General features: G+C 42.3%; 1 long non-coding RNA gene across 1 annotated transcript; it reads right to left on the reverse strand.

Annotated features, from left to right (window-relative positions):
• Positions 1 to 1254: 1254 nt before the first annotated feature.
• Positions 1255 to 7938, reverse strand: LOC138107199 (uncharacterized). Its single transcript, XR_011149304.1, has 3 exons — positions 7897 to 7938; positions 4432 to 4533; positions 1255 to 4221 (listed from the first exon to the last, which is right to left on the reverse strand). It is a non-coding gene; the product is annotated as an uncharacterized lncRNA (long non-coding RNA).
• Positions 7939 to 11166: the final 3228 nt, after the last annotated feature.

Raw genomic sequence — 11166 nt, forward strand, 5'->3', positions numbered from 1 at the left:
ATGCAAATGCATATGGAGTAAAAGTGACCTATATAAAGTGATGGCTCAAATCTACAGCATACCCTTTCCATGTGTATCATTTTTATGTTGTTCTGAGCTCCTCATCTGTAAGAGAGTATAGCAAAGCTGGAAGAGGTTCAGAGAAGGGTGACAGGTGGCCAAGTATATGGAATAATACTTTATGAGAAAAAAAGTGGAAGATTCAAAACAAACAGAAGAAAATATTCCTTTACACAACATGTCTGGAAACCATAGGAATGCTGTGCTGTGGGATGCTGTGAGTGGTGAAAGCTGACCTTGACTCAGGTGGAGATAGGGAAAATTAGCAGAAGAGAAAGCCATCAATCTAGACCCACTAAATAAAATTATTTTGGATCTGGAAGTCCCTGAGCAGCAAGCTGTTCCAATGTGGTTATGTGAGTTTGCTGTCTCTTAGAGACAGGTTGCTGTGCTAGATTGAACTTTGCTTTGATTCACTATGGCCACTCTGAGCATTTATGTTAGAAGACTCCATATTTCTAAACAAAATGACAGCTGCCCAGTGGCTAGTCTTCCATTTTAGTTCCTGGCCAGAAGTGGAAAACCATATTTGAGCCCCTTCCCTTTGAAACTGGCAGCTGGACCAGGCTCTTTCATTTGTGCCTGGAGTTATGAGCAGCAAAACACTTATTTAATCTACAGCACAGACTCTGCTCTAAAAGATTTGAGTTTGTGCCAACAAGGAGCAAAAAACACATTTTGAAATTTTTAGTGCTGCTGTAAAGAGTACAGCAGTGCACAGTGCATGCTGCTTCCTGATGCCTTCTCTAACAATCTCTCCTGGTTTTCCCCAAGTTCAGATGGAGGAAAGAGTCAAAGCCTTACCTTCTTCAATTCCCTCTCTGCTTAAAGACACTGCCTTTGAAGGAGTAGGTGTCTGCTTTGATCAATCATTTTGGAGAAATTAGGATGGGCTTTGGGACCCAGACTAAGCCAGACGTTTATGGAGTTCCTATACAATTGGATGTCACTTAGTTTGGCAAGATTGTCCTGTACCTGGAAAGGTAGGCAATAAAACTGCAACCTGTTTTCTACCTAACATATGGTATCTAACCCCACTGGAGGCTTGTGCTTGGCAAGCAGAGGAAAAACACTGCAAATTTGATTTAGGCACATATTCAATAGTTGTCATATGGTTTCCACACGCTCTGCTTTGGACACAGGCCAGTGTGCATAAACAAGGGAATATATAATACCAGTAGTATGGAATTTTCTTCCTCTTTTCAGCTTTCACTAAAAATTAGGTGTCTTTGCTCAGGAGCACAAACCATTCCTTCTGGCAAAATAACCCCCAAGCCCCTGGCCTTCCATTCATTTTCCTTAGATGTATAAAAGAAGTTATGAGGTCTAAAGGATCACAAAAAGGACAGGAAAATACATTCATACTCTGTCATCTTTATTTATGTTTTGTTCACTTCATTATTCACTTCATTATTTATTTCAAGAAATGTTATCTGAAGTTCAGAAATATGTAGGAATCCTAAAGCAATGGCAGCTGTAAGGAGCTGGTGTCTTTGAAAATAAGTCATATTGGACATACGTGTTTGGGTTTTCTCTACCTCAGTTTACCTACCTAAGAAGAGGAAAGACATGTCTGCCAGCTGACTTGACTGTTGCACTGTGGGGTTAAATTGGTGACTGAAAAAATGCTTTGAAGTTCCTGTCTGAAAGACATTGTGCATTTGTGAGGTGCTACAGTGTTTAAACAATGAGTGATAACATACAAGTTCAACTTTTTCACAGTACCATGTAAAAGCAATGCATTAACCTTTTGGATTGAATCATAGTTTCATCTTGGGATGGATTAGAGATCTTTCTAAATGCATTAATACCTGAAAGTGTAACCAGGCTGAAGAATCAATTTACTAAAGAGACAAGCTGCCATGGTATCATCATCATCAGGAGCCAGAAAGTGAGGAGACTGCACCAGGGTGTGGGTCAAGACAGTGGTTACAGCTACTGTTAAACAATTCAACAGCACAGCAGTTCTTCTTCCTCCTCCTCTGTGGTCTGAAGGCAAATGGTTACCTGAGACATGAACTGGAGCATTCAGGCAATGTCATAATTCATGCTATTTCGTGCTTGCCTTACTGCCAAAAATTCCAAAGAGTGTGAATTTTTCTGCTACCCTTGAGTTCAGGAGTTCCATTCATTTAATTGTTGTACTTGAATCTGAATTCTGAATGAATGTTTTGAAGAATATTTGTGAGTTATCTGGAAACAAGAAAAGTTCCTGTGAACTCATACACTGAAAATCTTGACTTTATTTGGGAACTGTGCTTCTGGACACAATAAAAAGTAATTCTCCAGCAGTGAAAAAGCTTCAGAGAAGCCCAGCTGTGTGCAGTCATGTAGCTACTGAGTGTTCAGGTAGAACAATTGTCCTGGGATCTGTGGGTTGCAGAAACAGTGCAATGTACTGGTATAAGCACTCACTAACAGTGAACCCAATCCATTTACTGGCACTGGACCCCATCTCAATCACACCATGTTACTGAGGTTGGATAGAGATGTCAACATTCGGGAAATTTTGTTCAAATAAGGGGTTGGTGTGGAGGCTGGCATGAGGCCTCAAGGTACTGAGGATTTGTTTGAGTTCAGATGTGGCCCTGTCACTGCCTAAGCTGAATGTTTGTTACTGCACCTCCTTAAGGCAATATCTGTGTCACATTGTTGAGATGGAAGGAAACACAAAGACCATAAAGCAAAATTTAGGATTTTGGATTACGAAGTAAGGTTGTTAAATCGCGTTTGGCAACTGATGTTAAACTTGGTTTACAGGGCAGTCTAGTCACCTATTGGACATCTGATGTCATGTGCCCACACTTTTTGTGACAGTTTGGCTCCTGTGACAAGGCAAAAGAAATCCTAAAGAGACTCTGAAATGTATATTCTTTCATGTTTTAAGATGGAAGGAGGGAAGAAACGGAGATGGACAGTTCCTTGCCTTCAGAAACGTGCCTGTCTGAGAGCATTTGAGCTTGAGGCTATTCCCAGTGTAGCAGTCAGGCTACCACCAACAAACAGGTAGATCTGAACACGTCACTGCAGGGTTTCGAGGTATGTGGGTGCTTCCAGAGCAGCCACCGTGCCCTATTAAGGAAAAAAGGTGTGTAATCCTCAGGGTGCAGGAGGAGAACAGGAAAGAATGATTTGGCTTTCTGATGGAATGTAGGTCCAGGGACTGATGGTACTTCCTTGGCTCACATGGTAAGGGAATTCTCTCCAAAAGCCATATCCATGCCTCTTTCAATATACACTATATTGATTCTGGCCACCTTACCAAGGCTTTGGCGAGGTGGAGGGTAAACTCTTTGCACAGCACCGAAGACTTTGACTCATTGACACATTCCTCTCTCTCTTGCTATTTGGAAGGTGACAGGACAGGTTCTGTTGATGAATGAGCTTTGCTAAACACCCTGTTCAAAAGTGTGCATCTGGATCAAGGCATTTCAGCATCTCTCTCCCCTGGAGAGTCAAGCAGAAGACAGAGTTGTGCATGTGTGTGGAAAAGAAAGGCTTGTCATGGCAGCATGAAATGAGGCAGGGATCTTCCACAGCTGTCCTCGCCAACAAGTATGACACTCATTTTGGCACTTCTCTGATGCCTTTCAGATGGGTGTATTAGAGAATTGTGCAAGCACAAAATCTCTCTGAAAGGGTTACAGCGAGAAACAAGAGATTAGCTGGGCAGGTGAGCCTTGCAGACAGCCCTTAAGCATTTTCTGGGGCAGGATGTGTGTGTATATGCATCACAGTCCCAAGGCATTTAATGAAGAACTTTCCAAAGTTGAAGTATTCCTCACTATCTTTTGCTCAGTGGACAGAGAAAATCAGCCCAAAATACTCAGATGTGCACTCACAATAGGTAAAATTGCAAAGGGTGTGAGTGCTGTTGAAGTGTAAATCTCCATTATTTTTGCTCATATCCTTGCATATATCAAGATTTCTCTGCTTCAGGTATAAATATGGGTACAGATTTTCTACTGGGAGAGAGCAGCTATCAGCAAAGAACTGGACCAGGGAAACTCCATCCCTCAGTTGCTCATTGCAGTACACGTCTCTTGGCCGTGCAACAAAGAGGAAGCCACGTACAGAGGCACCTGGCTATGCAACTTCAGTGTCACTAAAAGATTTTACAGTGATTTTTCATCTCTCTTGCTTGACAATTGGGAATACAAGCTGCAAACAGCAGATTAAAATCTTAGTGATCTGAAAACAATTCTCCTCATCCTTGCCCCTGCAAAGAGTAGCAATGCTGGTGACAAGGACTGCACTGAGGTGTGCTGGGGCATGAGGAGGCTGCACAGGCACACAGCGCAGGCAGTGTGGCAAAGGCACAGCTTGCTAAGGTCACCCTTCACCAGCTGGCTCAGTCATTTCACATCTTACCTGTGTGGAGTCCTCTGTGTTTCAGGATTTGCTTGTGTCCTGCCCAGGGACAGTGGAGTGGTTGTGAGGCTTGACACAGCACTAGCACCAAAGTGCCCAGGGCTGTTTAGGGAGGCAAAATAGAAACCATCAGTCCTGGTTTAACAACCAAAACTTCCCCTTTTGCCCACAATAGCTGATTCCTCCTTCAATACTACCTACAAGGGGTTTAAAATCTATGTAAATACCCTTTCATGAAGCTTTGATTGACTTTCCAGACAACTCACCTAGTTTGCTACCTTTGTTCACAGATGCTGAGAAACTAAAGTTCAGTTGCCAGTTCTCCCAGCCTTTCTGCTCATTTGCTGCCATTTTTCACATAGCAAAAATGTTCTTTATACCACCTTCCAGAGCAGCCTTCTCCTTAAAAAGATGTTTTTGTTGATTCCTCTAGAATGTTCTCTTGTGGCCAATTCTATTCTTATGCTTATATTCTTAATAAATATATAGAAGCTCCATGTGCTGCTACACTCTCTTAGATTGTCCTGGTGGCAATGTTGACATTTCTTGGTAGTTCTAAAACTCAGCTTCAGGTGTAAGTGCTTTCTGAGAAATCAAGCTCCAGGCACATTCACCACATACATCTGAACTGTGGGATTATATTCCCTATTGACCAACAATTCACATTTTAAGTATACCTTGCTGAAGACCTTAGTTCTCAACTTACTTTTACAACACTGCATGTGAGTGGCTGTGAGATGAAATCTTCACTGATAAAGAGGAAGTACACAAAGGCAGTGTCAGAAGCCTGAACTCTCTGAGCTTTCACAGGGCCACAATTGAGTCTAGGTGAGTTAAAGGTGCTAATGCAATGAGACTCTCAGGAATGGCATGAAATTTATCCATGGTGATTAGGGAAACCCTATCATTTGGGCTATTTTGGCATATTAGGCACTTCTTAGAGCTAAATGAATCCCTTATCACCATATAGCTCCACTCTGTCTGTGAATCTGTTCTGGCCAGCTGCTTGTACTTACTGTCACCCAGTCTGTCTTATATATGCCTCAGTGTGCTCTGTTCTGCTTTGGAGATTATTTCTCTTCCATGTTAAAGGGTTTTTTGCTCTCAAGGTCTCATTAATGTATTTATTCCTGACACAAGCACACACAAAATCCCAGCAAAGAATGCAAACCCAATTCCTTTTATGACAAAGACCAAAATTAATATAAAAGCAGCTTTGTTTTTGTTGGAAAATATAAAGGGATGTAATGTAACTGATTAGGTGGTGACATATGAGACAAATGGCCTAATTAATAGCTCATCTTTCCAAAGATTTTGTCATTTGTTTTCTGTGGCATTTATTAAGGAATTTGCTGATGTCATCCACAGAAACATCCTGAACAATGAACTTTCTACTTTTTAACTGAATTCTTGCCCAAATACCAAAGGGAGAGACCTAGACTTAGCAGAAATGACTTTCAGAGGAGTGCCATTGCGACCTTGAAAATCATGCCATTTCCTTATGGACAACAATATGAAAGAGGGCCCATAAAACTCAGGAAATCTGGAAGAGAGAGTTACCCACTTTGCCTGCCCCCCCAAAAGGAACTGTGGTCATGCCCAATCATTCCTCAGCATGAGAGGATTTTAGGACATATTCTCTCTTATTCTTCTATTAACCAGAAACTCCTGCTTCTTCCCAAGGGAAGTAGGCTGTAGCTGGACCACTGTCCAGCCAGGGTAAAAGAATTGTCATTTGGGAGTGTACAGGGTTCTTAATGAAGAGGAGCTTAATACAGAGTTAACAGGCAATTTCCAGGATATGGTACCCAGCTCCCATTATATTTTAAAGGTTAGTGTGTACTGAATCCTTTTAGCCTCCTTTAATAACCGTGCCAAACCCAGCGAGGTCTGAGTATACCCCACCTCAAATAATTCCTATACCTACTCCTTGTAAGAACAGAGGATGCAAAGGAATGAGGAGGGATTGAGTTTCTTTGGTCTTCTGGAACTTAGAGATGCAGATGAAATTTCTCATGTGAAATTAAAGACAACTAGGTGCATCAGCATTTTCTGAAATCTTTCTGTGGCCCCAAATCTCAAGATCACACAGGTTTCTAATTCCATCTAAAGTCAATGGGAGTTGAGCATCAGGCTGAAGACCTAAATCTTAAGGAGAATTTTCAGAAGCACCCAAGGTACCAATTTCCTGCCAATACTGCTTTTAACCTTGCTGATTTCCAAAGAAGTGAACACAGGGTTTGCCATCAACTGCAATGAAACACGAGGGTTGATTCATTTGTTACAGGCTGAATACATCTATTAAACCTCCATTCTCAACCTGTTTCTCCACCTGGTTGTCATTGTGCCTAATTCAGTGCTCACAAATTCTTCCCCTGCAGTTACCAAACGTGCTTGTATCTGTGCATGAAAGTACTCATGGAAATGGGAGAGACCTATCACAAGTTTTTCCAGGCATTACCATTCCACCTTCAAAGAGCTGGTAGCAATGTCAGTCATGAGGTTATCCAGCATCTGGATTATTTTTTAAGGTACTGGTACCTTAAAGGTCTTTAATCAACAGTGAACTCAGAACCTATTTCTGACATGAATTCTAGCACAGAGAGATAAAGACTGGTTCAGCAGCAGCCTTAAATAAAGAAACATGACTAAACAGGAGTACATTCTTATTAGCAACCAGTTGTCTGTCCTACAGAAAGCAGAACATGCTAATATATGTAACCATAAAGACAGACTCCAAAATATTTAAGTTCATGAGCAGAGGTGTTGACAGTTAAATTGAACTTCTGGCAGGCATTTGCAGCTTGTGAGGGAGCAAACAGCAACTCTTCAGCTTTCAAAACATTTACCAAAGATAATAATTACAAAGCCACATAGTTTCAGAATGACTTGCATTTGTCAGGACAGTTAATAGCAGTGGGAAGCAAAGCCAAGACAAAAGCCAAATGCTAGCAGGAAAATACTGACAAATCACTTGATGTAAAGTTGAGCCTTGTAGTAAGACAGGAGAGCACAGAACCTGCCATCCAGTCCCAGCAGGCCTGCACTGAATGTGTTACAGTTTTCTGACCTGGGGAGGAGCCAGGCTGTGCTGGGATTGCACCCAAGAGTCTGGGGCAGCCCTGGGGCAGGACATCCAGTCTGAGAATGTCCCTTTCCCCCTTCACCCCTTTCCAAGTTTGAGTGGGTATGGGTGGGGCTGCATCATGTCCTAGCCAACAGACTGAGAACTTGTGTTTCTTGATAACAGGGAAAAGGGGAGAGAGGAAGGAAGTTTCTAGGAGTAGACAACAGGGATAACCATCCCTGTGGGAAGGGAAGCATCTGGGATATTATCCTTTTCTGCTTGACATGAGTAGGAAGTGTATCACTCAGCAGATTTGTTCCACCTTGTGCCTTGGCATCCATCTCCAAGTATTCTTCTCCTGCTGCCTTCCCTCTGTGCCCTCTGGCCATCCCACTCGCCTTATTTCTTCTATTCTATGGCAAAAGTGGCTGTTGGCAGCCAGCTATCCATAGCCAGGGCACCTCTCAACTGGCCTTTTATCTGATTCTCGTTAGAGCCACTTCAGCCTGACGAATTTCACATGGGCTCCACAAGCCACCCCGCTCTGCAGGCATTTTTGTGAAAGCTGAACTTACAATACCAGCTCTGGGCAGTGCAAATTCGGGATGTTGGTTCATTTGTAAATGTCTTGGAAAGAGTGATCACTTACCATCTCTATTAATTTCTGTGCAAAATAAACATTGAAATGAAATGAGGGAAGAGGTGGGTGAACTGATTTAGGTTAAATAACCTCTAGCAAACTAAACTGGTTTCAGATACAATTTAGGTTGCCTGAGTTTTGTTTTTCAGGTTTTTGCTTTTAAACTCAGCTAACCCTGAGCAGTATTGGTGCTCTTCTGCTTTCTGTCTTGGAACAGATCCAGAAATAGCAAAATACATTGCAGAAGAGGCTGTTCACAGAGGAGGTCTGGGAGCACAGAAGTAGGAGAGAGAGAAATTTTATGAGTAAATCTGTTCATATTCATCTTCTGTCCTGATTATGCAGATTAAGAATGTTTCAATAAGCCTGTATTATTTGCAGTGCAGAAAGAAGTCAGCCAGGATGCAGACCCTCCTGAGCTCTGTCTGTCCACAAAGGCTAGAGCAAATATAAGCAACAAAGGCTGCCTGTAAGATGTGACTCTTGGGAGCAACTCACAGCTATAGCAGCTGACACCAACTGCAGTAGCTGCTCAGCTGGGGAGACTATGATAACACCAACCATGCTAAAACCAATGGATATGGTACATTTGTTGCCTCGTATGTGGCTCACAAAAGAGAATGTAAAAATCTTCTAATCTTGCAGTCAAGCCACTAGCTATCTTCAGTGCATCTTAGCAGTGTGAGGACAAAACTCCCAACAGATACCCTAATCCAGTGCTTCCCATGTGGATGAGCTGCAAACAAAGATTTCTGAGCATCGATGAACCGTAGTAGCTTGCATAACATATCTCAGCCTTGCCATGACTCGGCAATATCAGCAGAAACATGTTGAGGTGCTACCATAATATTTTCCTTTTCACACTTCAGTAAGTAGTTAAAATGAGTATTTAACCATCCAATCTCCGTACTGTAATTCCTTTCTAACACTTTTGGAGGTGATTCTGCAGATAAACAATACCAGTGTCATGCTCAGGTGAGGCAGGAACATTTCTGGTAACTGTGTGTCCTTACAAAAAAAAAAAAATTCAGCTTGCAGAGAATACCTAGCTTCAGAGCAAGAATAAACAAAGTTGGAGGCTTGGTTCATTGAACAGATGTTAAGAAACATAAGGCAATTACAACTCCTTTAACTCAGCCTTTTTGTGTTGAAAGCATTGTGGCATCTATAGAATTGTTTATTATGGACTTCTGCGGGTGCAGTGCTGTACTGGTGCTGCTGCTGCTGTGTCTCCCAGGAAATGCCATCCTGAGTCCATGGAGGCACACAGAACGACGCACTGGCTATGGTCAGATCAACTCTCCTAGGGTAGTTATGAGACATTTTATAAGATAGAACTTTGCCATTCAGGAGTCCTGTGTTTCTGAAGGGCTTCATAGGGCTCAGTTGATCCACAGTTATGAACAGTCAAATCTGACTTTAGGAAAGAAGAAGAAGGAAAAGAGGAAATCCCATTTCTCCCTCAGTCCAGGATTCCTGGATGTGTGTGAAGCCCTTGATGATTCTGGGACTGGTAAAGGGTGAGGGTGACAATGACGACAATTTTCTGGAAAAGCAATCATTCATTCATAATGGGGGCTGTCCTTTTAGACTCATATTTTTTGTGGCAGAAGAGTGGGTTACAGTCATCAACATCTTTGGCCCATATCAGCAAAGTGAATGTTTCTTTGTAGCCTATCATTGACCAGATAAGTTTGAACAAAAGTCCAAAGAGCTTGACTGAAAACCTGGATCACTTTTTTGGAGTTTACTACAGGACTGTTGCTTTAGTTTTACCTTGTGTAAACCTTTGGCAAATGGAGGGGAATATATCTGCATGAAAATATGGGGATGCAGGCTCTACAAACCTAAAAATCTGTGCTTGGCACAGCATAAAAAGATGCAATTTTAGGTACTGTACTCAGTCACATCTCCCCAGAACACATAGAACTGTACATTTTCTGTACTGTTCTATCTGTTCCCACAGTGACTGCTCCCCCTCCTTAAACAACCACACCAAATTTTTGTCTTTGGAGCTAATCCTGCTGTCTTCACTCACCCAGACTGTAATGACCCAGCACTGTATGATCAGCTATCTCCCAGCCTCGCTCAGGGGGGCCCTGTGGCTTTCTCTGCCACACTAGGAAACTACAGGGTTTAGGGCAGCCAAGTGACCATCCAGACAACTTCCACACAGGCAGTGTCCAGGGAGTCAAGCCCCGCTCTGCTTGTGTGCTGGGAGGACCAATGTCAGATGAGCTCCACAGGGCACGTTTGAGCCACATCTGAGCTTCCCTTCACGCGTTTGTTGTCTGCGTGACTGATGTGCCTGGTATCAAGGCAGCTTTGGAGCTGCCCGTAGCACACAGTGGGGGTCCACCCTCAGGGCTTGGTGATCCTTCTCTTCTAATTATTTCTAGAGAATTACACAGATGAAGTGTACCGGCGTGATAGGACTTACCATGGATTTAAGGAGTACTTTTGTGTGTCATGGGGAAGCTGTGGGAAACTACATTCTGCTCAAAATATGTACAGCAGGCATGGATCCTTTCCTTGAAGGGATCTAAAAATACTCCCTGTCACTATATTCTAGTAGTTTAAACCTTCTGCATATGGGATTAGAGGACTATATATATGGAAGGCTCAGGACTAGGGGTGCCAAGGTCACATGGTATTTATATGACCTATGAATTCTCCTTTTGTCTCACATCACTGTAGGAAGGCATTAAAAGCATTTTCTCCCTTTCTGTCTCTCTTTTTCTCCCTTAATTCTCACATCATTCTGGTGTCTTCATACATGAAGACTAAAAGAGTTTTTTTTCAACTTCATGTCATGATGACATCAGGATTGGGACTCCACAGGCTCATACTGAAATAATTGATGCTATTTGCATTTCACATTCTAAAAGCTTCATAACAAGATCTCTGTAGACTTGCACTGAAATTGTTTTCCCACTGAAGTCTTACAACACAGCAGCAATATAATGACATTTTAATGGGATCCCTATAGACTTTCCATGAAATTGTCAAGAGAAAACAGTAGTGATGT

The sequence above is a fragment of the Aphelocoma coerulescens genome, chromosome 3 (genome assembly GCF_041296385.1).
Source record: "Aphelocoma coerulescens isolate FSJ_1873_10779 chromosome 3, UR_Acoe_1.0, whole genome shotgun sequence".
Classification (NCBI taxonomy): Eukaryota; Metazoa; Chordata; class Aves; order Passeriformes; family Corvidae; genus Aphelocoma; species Aphelocoma coerulescens.